The sequence below is a fragment of the Tympanuchus pallidicinctus genome, unplaced genomic scaffold, assembly GCF_026119805.1.
Source record: "Tympanuchus pallidicinctus isolate F22 unplaced genomic scaffold, pur_lepc_1.0 scaffold1, whole genome shotgun sequence".
NCBI lineage: Eukaryota > Metazoa > Chordata > Aves > Galliformes > Phasianidae > Tympanuchus > Tympanuchus pallidicinctus.
Window position 1 is genome coordinate 82,603,361 of NW_026294618.1, and position 18,950 is coordinate 82,622,310.

Consider the following 18,950-nt stretch of genomic DNA (forward strand, 5'->3'; position numbering starts at 1 on the left):
TGAAACCTCCAAATCTCCCCTCTGAGGCCCCCCATAATTTAATCTTTGAACTTGCTCCTCCCCCTTCTTCTCCTGCCTCTGTTTCTCAGTCCTTCCTCTTTCCTGCTCATTTTATCTTGTTCTTGGATGGTTCAACGCTCCTTTCTTCTTCATGCTCATCTGGCAGCTGGGTCCATCTCCTGTCTTCCATTAGCCAGACATTCCCTCTCTCATTCTGTCCAATCTACCCTGAATCCCCATCTTCTTCCCTGGTAAAACTAAACTGTCTCCAGCCAGGTAACAAGGGGAATCTTTTCTGTGCTGATTTGAGGGCACACTTTGGCTAGGTAAAGCCATTAAAACACACATTTTTGAACTTATACTTAAAGCTGTTCGAGGAATATATGCAAGATGCAGGCTATTAGAATAGGTATGGGGTCTTGTTTTCTTTACTGCCTTGCACTCTCATGTCATCATTGTCTGCATTCAAGTTGCTTTTAGCATCTTAACATTCCTGCACATGACAAACAATAGGGAGCAGCTCCCATGCAGCACAGGAAATATAGCAGCAAGTGTTTCACATCCATTTTTCATCTGTCATCAAATAGCTTTTATTCATGGCATAGCACAAGTGTCAGCCAACTGGCGAAGACAGCCTGTATTAAAAATGCTGGGGATTATTCATGTCAACAGGCACAGGGGAGCTTTTCTTGGTTGGCGGACCTGCAGCAGCAGTGCTATGAAAATGCAGCAGGTTCTCCAGAGTAATCTCAGATCTGAATAACTTCAGAAAGAGGCCAACAACTGATGATCATTTCCAAGCACAATTAGAAAAAAAATCTAGCACACTTAGATGAGAGCTTGGGTAGAGGTTTAGCTGTGGGTACACAGGAAAGCTTGTATCAGAAGCACATTATGTAGAAAGACTAAGGTGATATTTTTATAACAGTGCTTAGATTGAAGATGGTCTGCAGGCTGTGAGATGGTGCTGTCTTCTGGAGTTAGCTTCTGGTTATGTAATTATCGGGTAGACAGGGCCTCGGCCCCTCTGATTGCAGTCCTTGACTGCTTACACATATTGGGAATGTGATCTTCACTGGCCAAGTGATTTGTCTTTTATGGACAAGGTATAATTTAGAAATCGATAATTCTTTCTCCTTTTTAATGACTCTTTTTCTGAAGGCCCTGTTTCACTGAAAATATCTGTTACTATATTTGTGAGACTATTACTAAGGAAAAACAGAAGATCAGATGGACACGAACAATAAAACTGCTTACCTTAACACATGAGGTAATATAGGAAAATTACAGAGATTTCACATATCTCAAGTTAGCTCCTAAGGGCAATTCCCCATCGATTATTTCAAGTCCACTGTATTTGCAAAATCCACTGTATCCTGCACCTCATCTTGCATCTTTGAATTGTTACTATTGAAGCATATGGCCTGCTTCTCTCCCCCCTCCACTATTTCGGACTTGTTTAATTCTCTAAACTGCTGATGCTATGTGCATATGTGATCAGGGGCAGTGTAAGTGGAAAATAAAAAGTAAGACCCGTGCAAGTGATCACAAATGAAGTGACCTCATCTGATCTGACACAGATCTACATTCCACTTATGCTCCAGAAAATCTTGGATACTGTATTTTAGTAAAAGCCTCATTTCTGCACAAACGCGTGATACAGAAAAAGCCCAACCAGCAAAACCCGAGGATGTATCCCATGGCATCTCCATGACAACGTATAGATGCACATTCTGCTCCATACATCCACACGGGCAGACGGTTTGCTCTTAGCTCACCCACTACAGAGCTGAAGGCAGGCCAAGGGCTGCTGCAGTGAAAGGTGCTGGGATTTAATGTGGAAACTGCAGCTCATCATTCAAGCAGGATAAGCCGGTGTCAAATGAAAGAACCTTCTCAGAGGGTGAGCTGTGTACTCGAGCTCTGGTTGCTGAGCTGCTCAGTTCCACGGCAGCATGTTGCTGGAGGGTGTCTGGTGGGCCCAGGGAGCCACATGAAGGCCCTTCACTGGGCACTCCAAGGCTTCCTGGAGAGCTGTTGCTACGCCTCAGTGGCAGAGCTAGATAAGAACAGGAGGCAATTTGGGTTAATGAGTTATTATAGAGGTTGTTCCTTCTCTGCACATGCAGGATGGAGGGCAAGCAATCCAGTGGAGGCAGTGGATGCCATCACTGCTTCTCAGGGGCATGCGGGTCGCCAGACCAGCCAGCATCCCCGAGCAGTGACAGCCTCAGTAAATCCTCTCTCCTGGCTGCCTTTCTACCCTGCCCTTCCTTAGCCTCCTGCCCTCCCAGCATGGCTGGTGTCCCACTTTCAGAAGCAGACAAAGCGCTGCAGTTTCCCACCCAGCTGATGGTGCAGGGCTGCTCCACCAGTTCTGCCTCCAGCACAGCCCCAGACTGGCTGCTACAGTGCCCGCAGAGCAGCCTGTGGAGTGGAGCCAATGCCTGTAGCATTCCAGAGATACTTGCTGTAAGCAGGGCAGTGCATTCAGCTGCCCAACAAAGCAAGGCTGGCTTCTCCATCTTTGTTTCTGATATCTGTGCTGGAACACGGAAAGTCACCTGCACCTGTAAGGCACCTTAAGCAAGTTCCCTCTGCTGCTCAGGTTTCCTTTCTGAGACATGGAGATAACAATACAGGCCTTCTTTGCAGAGCACTTTCTTGTTAGTTATTATTTTACAAGGCATGCCACATAAAAGCTGGTTGTTATCTTTTGCTCAGCTGTAAAAAGTTCTCAGCCTAACAATGGGGCAAGGCATGTTATCAGCCATAAAAAGTGTTACACTTATCTTTAGCATTTAAGGGCAGACCTTTGTTCTGCTTGGTTACTTATAACTTTTGTGGTGGTGTGGCTTAGTCTCTTACCTTTTCTTTTTCCACACTCTGTGTATACATACATATTGTGTACGTGTGGCTGACTTTTGCTTTTGTCAGGGTCAAAGATCACATGTTTTAGCCTAACATAAAATGTCAGTCGAGTGACCATCCTGGGATCTGCCATTTAGCACATTTCCTCTGAAACAGAAGGAAAATCAGTTGGCCAACTGACAAGAAACACGAACTAGAAAACACAGAACCAAAAAGGACTATAAGGATTATGATCCCTAAGAAATGATCTGCCTTTCCTTCAGCACATAATCTATGAACATGTCGTGCTGACTGCCAGAACTTGTCCATACTTTGCAGATAACTTGTCCTTTTTTTAAGCACGAAAGTGCATATTTCCCTCTTGAAAACCTCTGAAAATATAATAAATTCTACTGTAGACCATGGACTAGTGAAGAGCTTTGTGCCCCCCAGCCTGGGCAGTATGACATAGGAATGACAGTGTTCAGTGGACAAGTTCATGGCAGATGGTGTCTGGGAAGGAAAGAGCCCAGGTTTAAGGAGCCATAAAGTAGGTTCCCATTTGACACCGTTTCCACTGTAAGTCTCATTAAGCATGTCAGGAAATCCACACAGGAAAAGCCATCACAGATGATGCTAGTTTGTAGCCAGGATACCAGCATGAGCAGCAAAGTCAAGTCCCAGACTGCTGCCCATGGCCTAGTACCATTCACTCCGAAAAACATCCAGCATCTGGACACACCAGCAGGTTGTACAAAGTGATGGGGAGCACCTGATGCTGGGCTGACGTATTCCTGGGCCCCAGCTTTAAGGAAACAGTAGTGGTGGGGCAGCCTTTGAAATGACTGAGTTCAGGGGTTTTCAGAAAGTACTCAGCATCATATCCAGTGGGCTGGGTCTGGATGAGAACAGAATAATTAAGCATTCTTTTGTTGACGTATAACAGAAATATTTGGTGCTCCCCAAGGCTTTTCAGGAATCTGAACCCAGCAGCAGGGTGGTTTGGCTAGGGGCTAGCATTCCCATTAAGGCAGAGATCAACCTGAATACAGTAATTCCTTGTGGGATAGAAGAGGGACAGAAACAAGACAGAGAGCCAGGAAGGCTGAGACCTAGCTAGGGGAACCTGCAGGAGTGTGACCTCTAAGGCTAAGAATGGGATTTTGGGCAGAGTTCTTTCCAAGCTAAAGACAATTGTAATTGCAAATGAAACTCCCACTTTTTCTTTGACCTTTGTTTTAAATGTTCAAGGAAAAAAGGCTTTGTGCATTTTTTGTTAATCAAGGGTGTTCATTTAAAGAACTACCTGACTCCATCAGCCTTCTCACCCAAAAGGGACCACCCCAAAAATAACTCCTGCCCCAAGATCTGGGCTGTGTAACTGATCTGGGCTAAAAAGAATAATGTTCTGTATACTTCTGAGGAAAAAAGTTCTTACTATAGACTTTGGCAGTAAACGCAGGCAGGAGTTCAAGGCACCAAAGGTCTGGATAGGCTATTATTCTCCAATCAATTTAATTTTTAAGACTTACTTAAATAATGCTAATTTTAAATGAGATATTCTCCTGATAATTTCTACAGTTGAAGGGATGTAAATTCACATTCATAATGAATGCTATTTTTTCATATTTGATTGCAGTAATCCAAATGATCCTATTTAATATCAAGGACAGAGCTGGTATCTATTTTTTGATAACTGCTTTGCATAGCATACTCCATATGGTTAACATTTTCAAAGAACGGTTTTAGAGGACAGGACTCCTTGGTAGGACAGTCCTGGTAGCATCCAGGTTCTTTGACAGCACAGCATTTTGCTCTAATAATCCTTTACTGCATTATTCTAATGTCAAGTATCACCTGATGAAACTTCAAAGAATTAGATGTGCTAATTTTACCTCTCTCTTCCATTTTAGCTTTCATCCTGTTGCAGAGCTGGCAGGTGTTATCCTGGTTGCCAGTCTTCCTGTCCAGTTGTACATCCTCCATCCTGAAAAAGTCTTCTTTAGGCCCTCAAAGTATGTTTGGTTGGCTTTCCTTCCTCAGGATGGTAAACTTCAAAACCCAGTCTTTGCAGAATGAAATACTTGGGTTCTCAAGACTGTACACATAGAAATCCTGGGAAAAGTGTATTGGATGGTTTTGGAGCAATGCCGTTTCATGTAATAACAATTCTTTGAAGAAGTTACCTTTTGTATGGTAAATACATGCATCATAAGTCAATGAGGACATACAAGAAACACTAGTTGTTTATAGGCCTAATACGAATAGTCATCGTTATCAAAATTACAGAATAGGGAAGAAGACAAAAACCAAATATTTTAGACATAGCGGTAATCAGCTGCTTATAATAGAAATATTTTTATTTATTCTACGTGGTGATATTCCATTATTTCAGTTTAGCAGAGTTCCATGTCATATATGGTTTTCTTAGGATTTATCAAAAGATCAAGAACCAGACTTGTAGAAAAGCAGCCAAGTTGAGTGTAGCACTGCTGAGAAGCAACACTGTCCTTGGTGACATGTCCACATGAGCTAGAAGTCAGTGTGAGCCAGAAGTCACGTGGAATTACAGAGCAACACTATACCTAGTATTATTATTCAGATATTATGCTGTCTGCAGTTCATAGATACTGAAAGAATTTTAGGACAGGCATAGTCAAATTTCCCGAGGATAAGACCAGGAGCCAAAAATTTCAACCCTAACAGGGACTTGCTTTGGGCAAAATATCCAGTCTCATTTCATGCTGTCCGTAAAAGAGAACTAATATATGCGTCTCCTGAGATGTTGTAAAATTAATTATTATTTTTTTAAGGTATAAATTGCATTGAATATGGAGAGGTGCAGGTTTATACACAATAGCTTTGCAATTGCGCTACACATAGAGCAGACCCTGCCTCTCCTCAGCAGGGGACAGACAGCTTGGAACTCAGCAAGTACTCTATCCAGCTAGAACAAATACAATTTTGCAGTCCATTGATTTCCATTTACAACGCCAAGTTTTATTTGATTTATTTTTTTAATATCCGTGTGCCACAAGACTTTTTTTTTTTTCCCCCTTTTTAAATGAAGTACCACTGTCACATGGGCCTCATTAGCCTAGCAGTATTTTGGATAAGTTAAGATAAAGGATCAGAAGACAAACAAAACCTGACCATTTACGACATCTCTAATGATACAGCCCAAAATTTACTTCTACTTGTTTAAGACATATGTGAGTGAATGTACGATTTCTGAGCATATCAAGTGACCACATACCTTCATGGACTACACAGAGGCGTCCCACACATATGCAGTAAGGACAGATAAAACATCAGTACTATAAGTGTAATTTAATGACTTAGGAAATAATGATAAAATACACACTAAGCAAAGCTGTTTCTGGTAAGATAAACATGATACATAGGGGTGACAAGCATAATTTCACCTACCAGTGATTAAATATGGGAAAACTTGCATTGCCACAGCTCACGGCTTGCGCCGGCTAGAGTGTATGGGTGGATGGGAGATTGGGCTGTCAGGCTGTCAACTTCCATGAGCACCAGCTCCTCGGTGAAAGGGAGATGGCCATTTTCCCAACACTGTCTCCAGCTTCTTTCTTTACAGCCAGTCAAGTCCAATGACATCAAATATTAATCTGGCACACAACTTGGGCTGTCCAAATGCATTGTATAACCAACAGCATATCAAATCCTTGGGACCTGATGACAATCACTCCTTTGTTGTCACTCCCTTCAGTCACTTTAACCCAAATTCTCAAAGGAAAGATTGGTGCTTCAGAGGAGTGATTACAGCAAAAGTGCTTCAAAACGTGAAAGAAGGGAGGGCAGAGCTGCAACTCATCACAAAAGATCCTACCATAAAATCTAGAGAATGAACAAGAAGCCTTAGATGATCTCACAGCAAGAGACTGTTATTTTGTGCAGAGGCAGAATTTCTCTGCAAGGTCAGAATTCGGAGCATCTTAGCTCTGGTATTTGGGCTTGCAGCTCAGAGTTCTCTGTACACGACTACAGCCAGTAGTCTGACCCTAAATTATTCAAAGGAACCCAGGGAATAAAATATAGGCTAAAGAATTCTTCTGAATAACTTGAACCAAAATCTGAAGCACATTAGCTGGAAGATCCAGAGAAATAGCATGAAGGAAATTTCTTTATAGTCTTGGAGGAAAATGTGTGAACTCAATTTAGTAATTTACCTAGCTCAGCTGAAGAAAGAGGAAGTATCTACACTGTGCTGGCACCACCACTGACCTTATCATGTGTGGAATCAGGTAAGAACTAAAAGAGGGTTTTAAGTGTTCAGAGGGGTTCTGTCCTGGAGGTGTTGTTTGTGTTGTTTGGGGTTTTTTTCCACATTGTGTTTCTGAGTGGGGTGGAGTGGGAGAAAGGATCAGTGTGATTCCTTGCAGAGTCCCCATTAAATGATGCTGAGAGGCATAAGCTACCTCAGTTATGGAAAACTGCATATCAAGGGTGGTTTCTTGAAGAGACCAGCATGCGTATGTACCAGCCCTCAGAAAGCTGGTAAGAGCTCTTGCATCAGAGTTTGAGCTGTTCATTTTTAAGAACAAACAGTTGACAAATAAAGAAAAAACAGACCCAGGCGTGTGGTTAAGTGAGTGTGACGTTGCACAGAAAGCTACTTCTTTGGCACTGGAGTGCAAAATCCAAATGCAGTGCTAAAGCTTAAAAGTAATTACTGTCTGGAAGGCCTGGTAATCTTGTGTCTGCTCCTGCAAGTGCACACACACAGGCCATCTTAGCAGCTGATTCCCTTTGAGCACAAGGAGAGAACAGGCACAGGGACAGTAACAGGCTTGAGAAGGACAGCCTATCTCAAACCTTTGTGTCTACATCACAGAGGTTTGCAGTATAGTAGGCTATGCAGCAGTTGTTCTGCAATGGCGAGCTCTGGTCTAGTGCTGTCAGTCTCCCACCCACTGCTCACGAACACCTACATTCCCTTCAAAAATAAAATCGTAACAGCTCTGAATACAAATGTGCGAAAGTTTTACTATTTAAAGGGATCTTCTGTATAAACTATGTCAAATGGAGCCCTTTCTAGAATGGCACCCAAGATGACTCTTTCTGCAGATGCTGATTTCTGCAGATGGACTACTTTTTAGGCAAAAGCACCTCTGAAAGATGGGAAAGGAATGGAAACAGCACGAGTTTCCAACTGGAAAGTCCAACGGTAACCTGGAATAATTACAGCTTGAGGCCCCAGCAGGAGGGGAGCAGTGTGGGCAAACACCACATGCCTTAGCAGCACAGCTCTTCCCGCCAGCCCCTACTTTCAAAGAAGTGTGACTGTGAAATATCCCTCGTTGTTGAGGTGCAGGGATGAAGATGGTGGAGGCAGATAGCGCAGGTAACACATTGGGTCTGCTCTGCCCCTGCAGAGGCTCAGATGTGCCCTCAGCCTTTCTGCTCTTCCATCTGTATTAGCTAATTTTGTATAGTGCACGCTCAGCCTCCTGAAGATGTTTGATGCCTTCCACTTAGGACTTACTGTTTTTCACTAGCGCAGGTTGCCCAGGGAGGCTGTGGAGTCTTCTTCCTTCAAGTTGCTCAAAAGCCACTTGGATGTGGCTCTTGGACACGGGACAGCTTGCTGTTTGAGCAGGGGTTGGGCCAGAGGTCGCTTCCCACCTCAGCCATGCTGTGATTCTGTACTTAAGGGGGAAAACTGGATATCTGAAGAGGAATTAATGCCTCCACACCTGAAATCCCCTTTGCCAGGTAAGCTGACAGTGCAAATGAAATATTCGCAAAGTCACAAGGCATTAAATATTTCTGCTCTGACTTGCACCAGTTCCCAGCTATTGTCAGCAGACCATTAGCTGCTTGCATCCTGGCTCCAGTGAGGTTAGTCATAAAGCTCAAATTGATTTCAATGGCAATAAAAATTAGTCTCCCAGACAGTGGTCAGGGGGAAGGAATTGGAGGATAGTTTGCTGTCACTTAACTATACAAGTCACTCATTTTGGGGGGCATAACAAAATTGTGTGTGAATGTATACACAGCAGAGAGGTGTGATGTTTATGCCACTAAGAGATCCAGTATTGGTATCTTCTCTAAGTGATTTCCAAAATTCCTTGCAAACACAGATGACTGTTTTAGGATTGAGGGACATGGACATCCTGGCTCTGGGCTGTATATGGCTCATGGTGTCTCATCTGTCTCACACCGTTTAGTGCTGATATTCTGTTTGTTTAATTACTCAACCAGAAAGAAGTACTAAATGGTGTTTCATAAATCTTTATTGCAATATATGCCTTCCAGTAATTACCTCGCTCATTCTCTGATAGTGTAAAGAAACCCTGCCCCCATATCTCCTGCATGTAAGACAACACGCCTCTTTAGAAGTGGATTTTGTTCTTTATCCTTTTTTCTTCTTTCCAGTTGCACTTAGACTGATCTCGAGAAGAATGTGCAAATCCCTGTGGATGCCCTTCCATGCACATTTTCATTTTTCCCTTGCTTTTACAGAAATACAAATGGACTATATTGTTTTGAATTCCGATTTGGTTTTCATTTCTCTGTGATTTCCAGTTGTGACCACTTTTAGAATTCATTATTTTCAGGCGCCTTCCATCCCGCACACATATGAAATGAGATACAGTTTTTTCCATTCTGGACCTAAATTATAAATTAATCAATAATGTTATTTTTTTTCCTCTGAAGTTGCATGAGAAAATCTGCAATTCAGTCATGTCTGCTCTCCGGTGGTAATACAAGTCTTAGATTTGTTATCATCACTAGCAGTAAATATGGTATTCATTTTAAGAGATTAATCCAATCGGCCTGTATTTCCTGATCTTTCTTTCTCATTCCTTTGTTATGATATGCATTCTGCCTCTTAATTGTTTCCATGTGAAATGGCTTCAATCTGAGCAGTTGCAATGAATAATGACCATTTCAAAATGTCAGCTTTTCGGTTACAGCAGATAACCACCGTCTGGTTCCTCTCTGCATGCAGTAGCACTCTTTAAGGACAAGCAATGCCTTCTGCAGTCTTGTTAAGTGAAAAACAGTAAAGAACAAACATCACAGGCAAAAGGCAGCTTAGTAAATGTCATTTCTGCCCTTTGCCAGTAATCTTGATCCCATTTTTTATTTCTGCAAAGCAACATTTTCCCTTTCTTTCAGTATAGCTAAATAGTGTTAGGAACGAACTTAGCATCCCTTACATGGATTGTGTTGAAACGTCCTTTGATAAATAACCATGGTGTTCCTTTCATGTTTTCAGTACTGAGGCTGCTTTACTGAAAGCCCCTTCATTGCTGCAGAAAGCTCTGCTGGTTTTGCTGCATTTCCCCTGCTCAGTGCAGGGCTGGATGCGCTGAACAGTGAGGTGTGAAGAAGCATCCTGGAAGGGAAGGAAGCTAAATATATTCTGCTTCAAGATTTCTTCCATTCCTCTTTCCACCCCCAGATCCCAGAGACAACAATGGCTTATGCAGGGCTTTACATATGCAGCAAATGCTGGGAGGAGGAAAATTCCCACAGATTGAGAGCTGTAGCCCAGTACCACCACCTCCACCAGCCTGAAATGGTGCTGGGGTGGGTTTTGAGGCAGTGCTCTCTCATCACTGCTTCCAAAGAGAGGTCCTACACAACAGCGTTTAGGAAAGGATCCCTTGCTGCTGAGATCCTCCCTTACTGCTTTGATACAGGCACCTAGATGAACTAGAGAGGGGATGAGGTTTCCTCTCGACTCCCTGTGCTTTCTTTAGCTAGAAGGGACTTCCCTACCTGGGGATTATTTTCCCTCAAACAAACTTCATACTCTTCTCTATAAGCAACCTGTAAACTACCTGTAAAGAAGCTGAGTGCTAAGCACAGTCGCTGGGAGGCCAGGGGTCTGAATACATGCTCTCAATCTTCCACAAGAGCACTGCCTTATTAGTGTTCAAGGAGCACAACTCCATATCAACACAAAAGAGAAAACAAGAGTTTCCTCTCATTTGCCCCGTGGTTTTATGTTTATATGATTTTCCTAATTTCATTTGCAGGAGAACAGAAACAGATCCATAGTCTCTTGGTGGAGATGATTTTGCAGGGCTGTGATCCAAGCCAGAAGGCCGAGCAGGAGTCCACTTTCCATGCACAAACTACCACCACAGAAATGATGTGCAAAATGACTCAAGGTTTTTAAGGATATTTGCAGACCTTGTAGGCAGTGGGATGGAGGCAGAAGAGACTGGGCAGCCCTCCCTTCTCTCCAAGTGGAAGTGGCCTAGCAGGCTGTTTTTATCTCCAGGTACACAAAAGGAAATTAAACAATTAGAACGAATAGCTTAGAGCTTCAGAGGGGAAGAAATCACTATTGGTTTGACAGGTCTGTAAGTGAATTACTTATTTATGTAGCTCAATAGATTTAATATTAATCACAGATGAAAGACGCAAGTTAAACATGCTTTGCAAACATGCGTGTTGACTTCTTATTTACCTGTGAGTGGCTCAGGCTAGCATTGCTGCCGGTGCAGCCACAGATAGGGAAGGCCAGGTAGCTGAAACGTGGAACAAGTGAAAGCAAACCAAATTGCTTTTAGAAGAAGTTTCAAATGAATGCACTTTTGGAGCTGCTGTAAAAGATAAAAGAAGGAGCTAAAAACTATGGCTGGGATTCACTTTCTGCAAGCAATTGTACATCTGAGCTTTGGGCAGCCCAGAGAAGCTGTGGATGCCCCATCCCTGGAAGTGTCAAGGCCAGGTTGGACGGGGCCCTGAGCAGCCCAAGCTGGTGGGGAGCAGCCCTGTCCACGGCAGGGGGTTGGAACTGGATAAGCTTTAAGATTCTTTCCAACCCAAGCCATTCTATGACTTGTGCTAGTCCGGGGACGCTAGCCAAGTCAAACAAGTTGACCTCCCAACCTTGTGGGGTTTCCTATTCCTGTCCACAGCTGTCATAGGTAAAAGCAGGCAGCAAGGGCTGTGGTTGTAAACAGCACCTTCTCATTCTGTGCCTGATAGTTCGCCTTGGTGCAACTTAACAAGTCTCCAGTCTCTCGTGTTGAAAGGAGTCAATTGAATTTTTAAAGCATTGTGCACACAAGGGACATCAGGTGGAAAAATGCTCTTGGAATCCACTATCCCATGACTAGAGCAGAGAAAAAAAAAAAAGAAAAAAGCTCTAGTTAAAGTTAAGCAGAAGATAGGAGCTTTGGAGCAAATTTTACACATAGTAAAGTCTCTCTGGAATATGTCTATGCAGTCTTCAATTTAAAGAACCTAGGATTTTTAAATTTTTTTTCTGCTTTATGTCTTTAAAGTATCCGACTCTTCTTTTTTCAGACCTAGTCAATATCGTCAGCTATCTGAAAGAACATGCTTGTAAAACCGTGCAAATACATACATAAATATATATATTAAAAAAAAAAAAAGCTGCTGTGGTTTCAGGATTAGAAATGCTGCATTTGGAACTAGAACTAAATGCTTATTTACATGAGAGAGCATGCTAGTTTCCATCTACTGAGAAAATAATGTGCATTAAACCCTACACAACTTAACAATCCACTGAATAAAACAGACTTTATTGGAAAGAAGCATCTGTGATGTAATGAACTACTTCTGTATTAACCAAAATAACCCATTTTGAGGTTTACTGAAAGAGTAGCCATTTTGGTAATGACTTCTTTTTGTTGGTTTTAAAACTCCTTCAGGACTTCTCCTGAAGGACATGCTGAACTAATGCCCCAAGCAAGAGTGCAGCTGGAGGCTCGCCATGCCCTACAAGAAGTGACAACACAACCACGGGTGGCAGGACCCCTCCCTTGGTTTTTGTGACCTTCAGTGGTGGATGAAGGCTTCAGTTAATGTTTGCAGCCTACAGAGGCCATGAGCCCAGTGCCCCTGCCTGTTAGCTCACCAAGCAAAGGCAACAGAGTCAAAGTAGCGGAAGGCCTGTGCACGATGGGGCCACGATGCTGGCCTGGGTGAGCAGCTAGCACTAATTTGAGCAGCCCAAAGGTCACAACTATTTATGCAGATAAAAGGTCAGTGGCAAGCTGGCAGGTGGTTGTGGGCTATCTTGGTACGTGCTGCACCCTGGGCACTGATGTCTGCGTCTGGTTCACAGTTAGTTTGTCTTTCCACATGGACTTTCAGGCCAGGCTCTGGCTGAAATAAAACGCAATAGGGAAAGAAAAAAGCAAGTTGATGCTGTTGGGAACCAGCTGCAGTTTTTGTGGCTTGGGCTCATCTGTATCTAAATCGAACCTTTTAATCATTATTTATAAAAGACAGCCAAATTCTCATTTGCTCATTGTTTAGACAGCTCTTACATGGACAACCTCCTGTGAAAGCATGCATGATGGCAGATAAGGGAAAAACTGAATCAGGTGCTGGGGATATGCCCTGTTGAGAGGCAGCATGTCCGGCCAGGAGCTCCAGCAGCAGTGAGCATCTGCATGGCAGGTACGTGGGGAGAAGTCACCTGAGAAGGGCAGGACCTTACAGCATGGCGTGAATTGCCAGAGCAGGTTCAGGTTAGTTGAAACAACGTCTAGGTGGGCGAAAAAGGGAAGCAGATATACCATGTTTAGTCCAGTCAGATTCTATGCTATATTTGAAACTTTTATAGTCAGTAAGTACCAGTGCTGCATCCTCTGCTCTCATTAGAAAGCAAAAATGTTTTCAACCTTTGGTTCCAGGAATTGTCTGTCTGCCTATACCAATTTTAAACAAAATCCTTTAATGTTCTCCTCTAATTTGGTCCAATACAGCCTGGTCTCCAAGACGAAATATGCAAAATATTTTGTGACATTTCATTCCCCAAACAAAAGGTAATGGGAAAACATCATTATATTGATTTGTTTTTCATCACAGAGGTATTTGGCAGCATGCCCTAATTAAGGTTGTAGCAGTAATTTTATTATAAGCACTGCTTTGTCTCCCCTGGTAATTTTTTAATAGGAGTTAGCTATTATTCTGTTATTTTGGTTTGCTAATAAAGAAAAAAATGTTACAATGAAAGCCTCCTAAGTAGAAAGCAACCAAAGCTAGCTGTCATCAGACCTGGAAAAGCATTTCTTTTTTTCTGCCTTCCCATCGGAACGGACAACCACTAAATTCTTCCCTGACTGCTGTCTTCCTAGGCCTGCCCCCACACCCAGGGAAGTTTAAGCAGTGACTTGAGCACCACCTGCTCGGATGTGTTTTGTCAAGACTGATATCTCCATTATACCCTTTCTTCACTTCATATTAGGCAGATTAGCTATAGGCAAACAGAAATGAATCTTCAGCAGTGGCACAGTCTGATTAGTGAAGCAGTCTAATTTGTATGTGTTTTCCCACTGAAAATGGCAAAATTCCAGCCACTGAACGTTCATGGGTATTCTGCCCATTGTGTTCATGAAGGCAAAGAGTCTCCACAGGAGATGAAGGTTTGACCCGATGCCTGCAGATATGCTGCATGCAACCCAAGTGTGATGGCATACTGGGTGGCCATGCAGGACTTCCCTTCAATGAAGCCTTCTGGCCTACACCTGCACCTGGAAGTGCAGGTCACTCATACAGTCTCTCTCTCAGATCTCTTTGAAGGAAATCAAAATAAGCCTTTGCAGAAACTGGAGAAATCGGAATGCACCCAGTCATTTTCTGGATTTAATGCTACCTCTTGTTACTGTCTTCAGTCTCTGAAAAACAGAACTGTCCAGTAGGTAATAACTGTTTGATTACTGATTAGCACGTTTCTGTCATCTTGGAGCAAACACATTTTTTATGCTTTCCTTCCTATTGAGGTATTTCAGAAAACAAAATAGAAAAAGCAAAATCTAATTCATAATTGAGTGTTATGGGCCATCAATTCTTGTATTTCAAGAACATAGGCTGGAAAGGGGAGCGTCTGCTGCTCCTGCACAGGCTACCCTCCCACATTCTGCATCTCCAAGGAGAGACTGCTCCGGAAGTATAAAGTGTAATGAAGACCTACAGCTATGTTTCCTTCATAGGAGTCTTAAAAATACTATAGGCTTATGGGCAATGTTTCATAGAAGGCCACATAAAATTGAAGCAGCTGTTTGGTTCATTGTTTGTTTTTAAAGAAAGAAAGAAAGGAAGGAGGGGAGGAGAGGGGACGGGAGATTGTGAGTCCCACCAGCTCTCTACTCATACTCCCAGCCTATAGCCTATAACTAGATCTCACATCATCCTCCTCCATTCCTCAGTTTTGTCTGAGTGCACTCACCTACATTTTTGGACTCCCCTGTCTTGTTTTGTTTTGGTGCTTGGTTACAGTCCAGTTAAAGTCTCCAGTAAAGCTCTAGGTCATCTAAATAAGCTTTACAACATCCAGCCTCTAGTTGGGGAGCCATGTAATCCCAGCAGAGGAGCTCTGTATCTGCTAACCACAGAATTGAATAGCTTTCTGAGGGGCTCTGATGATTCATCACTGCTAGAGCTGCTTTGCTGTCTGTACCCAAGTCGCTTAATCACTAATTTGGATATATCAGTATTACCTTCATTATTGAAAAAACTATTCAACATCATATTCTGAATGCATTTCATGTATTACCTTATCCTGGGGATTCAGAGCATCCAGAGATTAAAGACAGGTGTCGGGAGGCATCCCCTGCCCTGTTTCTCTATAATATATTTTTATTAGAGGCGGTGTCATCCATTTAACATGGTCAACAGACCAATATTTTTTCCTAACAGCTGCTACCATTCAGGTGAGGTGTGGTTAGCTGGATGAGCAGCCGCCTAGTTCCTGCAAATTCTCTGCACTCGGGTTTATTCGATCAATATTTGCTGTCAGGGTGCCAGGAAGATGAACTTCTCATTCAGCACCTTGAAATTTTGGACACAGCACTGAAGTTTTCCCTTGCTGAAGGCTGAACCGGCCCTCCACGTACATCTGGACAGCTAAATATTGGTTTGCTCCTCAGTTTCATCCCCGCGGCACTGGCTCTGTGATTTAAAGTTGGGACTGGAGCTGAAGCCCTTTCTTAGGGTGGCAGGTTCTCTGTTATAGACAAACCTGAAATGAAATTAGAACCACTGCACAAAATGAGCCATAAGCTATTTTCTTTCTATGTGCAGTTAAATGCTTAGCTTAAGTCCCAATTTTAAGTGGAGAACTTTTCCTTCTTATTTGAGAAGTTCACTTATAAAGTTTGCAGTTAATTTCTAATTAGGTTGTTCAACTTATTACTATGATCTACATAGAAATGACATAGCAAAACTTTAGGAGACAGGCCTGGCATTTTATATCACTGCACAGTGCTCTGTATACATCAACCCACAGTCCATTAAAGCATTGTTAGAACTAGGGGATAAATCAAATTTACACAATATTAAATATACCACATAAAGTAGCTGTGTGCATTGCTGGCATATGCAGCTCACCTAACCTCCTACCTCAAACTGCTTTCCAAATTTGTTGCTCCAGTCCTGGAACCAGGCTTACATAAGGCTATATTTCTACATGGAAAAAAAAGAAACAACAACAAAACCCACAACCCAAAGCACACAAACATTGACAAATCTATTATATTACATACCAGGGAGAGAAACTATCACATTAACAAGTCCCAGTCACCGGGCTGTTGTGACAGGGCAATGATAGGCAGCTCCCGGGGCTGCTCCGTCAGCACCCAGCCCACTGCTGCATTGCCAGCCTCCCACAGCACGGACCCACGGGCTGCCAGCCTGGCTGCTGCATAGCAGCTCTCAGCAGCTTGGCTGCGAGCAAAGGCACCTGTTCCAGGAGATGGGAAGCTGCAGCTTCACCTGTCTGCAGTGGCTGTACGGGAGAGGAGTGACCTCTCCTCTGTGCTCCTCCTGGCATCACAGCGTTCGCTTTAATACCTGGCAGTGCCACACTATCTGTTGGCGAGATTCCCTGCGAGTGTAATCGCGAGTTAACTTCACTGCTGATCTCTGCAACAGATGGAGTCGAGGTGGGGGTGGTGATGAAACCCACAGGAAATGGGTGCTGCTGAGGGAAATGCAGATGGAAAGCAGGAGACACATGAGAACAGGGAAAGGGGAGAGGAATAGAGGAGAGAAGCAGAGGGCACGGGAAACATACGGCAGAAAGAGGATTATCTTCATGACTTCCTCAGCCTTTAAAGGAAACTGAATGGTATGAATAATTGAATACAGTACAGATACCCAGTAGTTTAAAAGGACACATACAGAAAAAAAGCGCTACAGTGGCTGGGTTCCAAGGGACTCGTGTTCAAGTCCCGACTGCACCACAGACCCTCAGGCTGTAATTACAGAGCCTACATTTTGTTTAAGCCCTGGGCCCTGTGTTTCCCATAGCCTCAGTGCTCCCAAGAGGCCAGCAGCAGATGCCAGGAGCAGGACAGGGGCAGGATGCGATGCCTCAGACAGCACTGCCACGGCCCTCTGGGCAAGCCCCTGGGGCCAATGCATGGAAATGTCCGTACGCCTCATTTCAGGTGGTTCTTTGAACTAGAGGCGTAACCCGCCTGTGAGGGCAGTGTGTGATGTCTTGTCCCACTTGAGATGCTGTGCAGATCAGTGTGTAAAGAGCCGTCAGGTGGCCCATACGGAGCACACAAGCATCGTTGCGGCTCCAGTGCCACAATGTCAAAACCACGTGCCAGCACAGGGCTCAATCTGCATGGCGTGGCACCGTGCAGATGGAGCTGCTGCCTTCCCAGGACCTGTGCTAGCAGCTCCACAGAGGCCATGTCACTCCTAGGTGGTGTACCAGAGTGACATGGGGAGCAGTGCTGCATTGCTCCTCGCTTGTTGGCATGGAGCTGCAGGTGAGGGCTTGCTGCTCCACACCACAGAGGCGTGGGGAAGCACACATGGCGATGGTTGGGATGCTCGCTGCTTTCTCTGGAAACTTTTCTTCATCTAGAAGTATTTACACGTTTTACAACATTGCCAGGGTTTGAAAGGACAGCAGCTTCAGTGTGCTTGATTTTTGGATGATGAATGCATTAGGTTGAAAGAAGGCCTAAAAAGCTAATGCAGCACAACTTTGGGTTTCAAGGCAGGAAGCTGAATTTAAGCATATCATGGTGTTTTCTATGTTCACAGTAACAACGCAGGCAGGGAGCGAAGGGCGAGAGGCCCTGGGCTTGTAGAAGGTCTGTGCACTCTTGGGAACAAGGCTTTGTGCTGATGCTCCCCTTCAGTTCCAAATTCAGCAGACACCAGCTCCATGAAGACAGCAAGCCCAGGAATTTCAGTTAAGGATTGGAGGGAAGAACTCAGAGCTTTTGCCGAGGGCCCACAACCCCCACCACGTTCCCATGGCCCCGAGCCAGAGGAGCTGTGAGAGCAGGGCTGGGCGAAGCATCCCTCCCTGCACTGAGCAGAGCCTGCTGCCCCGTGCGTGGGACAGTGATGGGTAGATAGGCTTGTTGGTGGGCACTGTGCCGGCGCCAACCCAACCATCTTTGCAACGGATGCAGAATGGAAGCAGATTACTTTTATTGAGTGGTGAAGGAAGATTTGTTTTCCAACTAGGGTCAGAACACCCACACTCGGGCTCCAGGTTTCACAGCACGTTCACGGCCCTGAAGCTGTGATTCTCAGACACCGGGCAGCCTTGCTCATACTGAAAAATCAACGGCTATCTGTTGCCTTACACTACCACAGCCATATGAACACCCATCCGTAAGCTGGACAATCCGGCCGCCTTCAACCAACGCGTGTCGGCGGGGTGTCAGCTCGAGAGGCCGCCCTGCAGCCCTCGGGGAGCCGCGACGCCCAGCACCACCGCCAGCGGCGGGCGCCGCCGATGGGCCCGTGGCACAGTCCGACTGCCCGCCGCAGCGCTGCCCGGCACGCCCTGCCGCAGAGCCGTGCGGTGCCGGACCGGACCCGACCGGACCGGGCCGGGCCCCCTTAGGGCAGGCGGCGGGGCGGGCGGCGGCGCAGCCCGGCCTAAGGCCGAATCCGCCGCACCGGGCCGGGCTCCGCGCACTGCGGGCGGGCTGGGGGAGGGGGCCGCTCCAGCCCAGACTGTGCATGTCCCAGTGACGCATTGCAGGTACGAATCCACCAATCGGCGCCCTCCGCTCGGAGTCCCAGCTACGCAGCGACGTTTTTTCTAGAATCCTCCTCCGCTCGGACAAATAGTCCCGCGGGTCGCCCCTCCGCCGCCC

At 44.7% G+C, this 18,950-nt stretch overlaps 1 long non-coding RNA gene across 6 annotated transcripts in view; it reads left to right on the plus strand.

The window, feature by feature from the left end:
- The window catches only part of LOC128080369 (uncharacterized), a 32,853-nt gene extending 17,589 nt beyond the window's left edge, over positions 1-15,264 (plus strand). For 3 of the 6 annotated variants that reach the window (XR_008206628.1, XR_008206634.1, XR_008206642.1), the window contains exons 5-6: positions 4,764-8,592; positions 10,869-15,263. This is a non-coding gene — a long non-coding RNA (uncharacterized LOC128080369). The other 3 variants (XR_008206636.1, XR_008206645.1, XR_008206644.1) reach the window with 3 other exon arrangements.
- Positions 15,265-18,950: the final 3,686 nt, after the last annotated feature.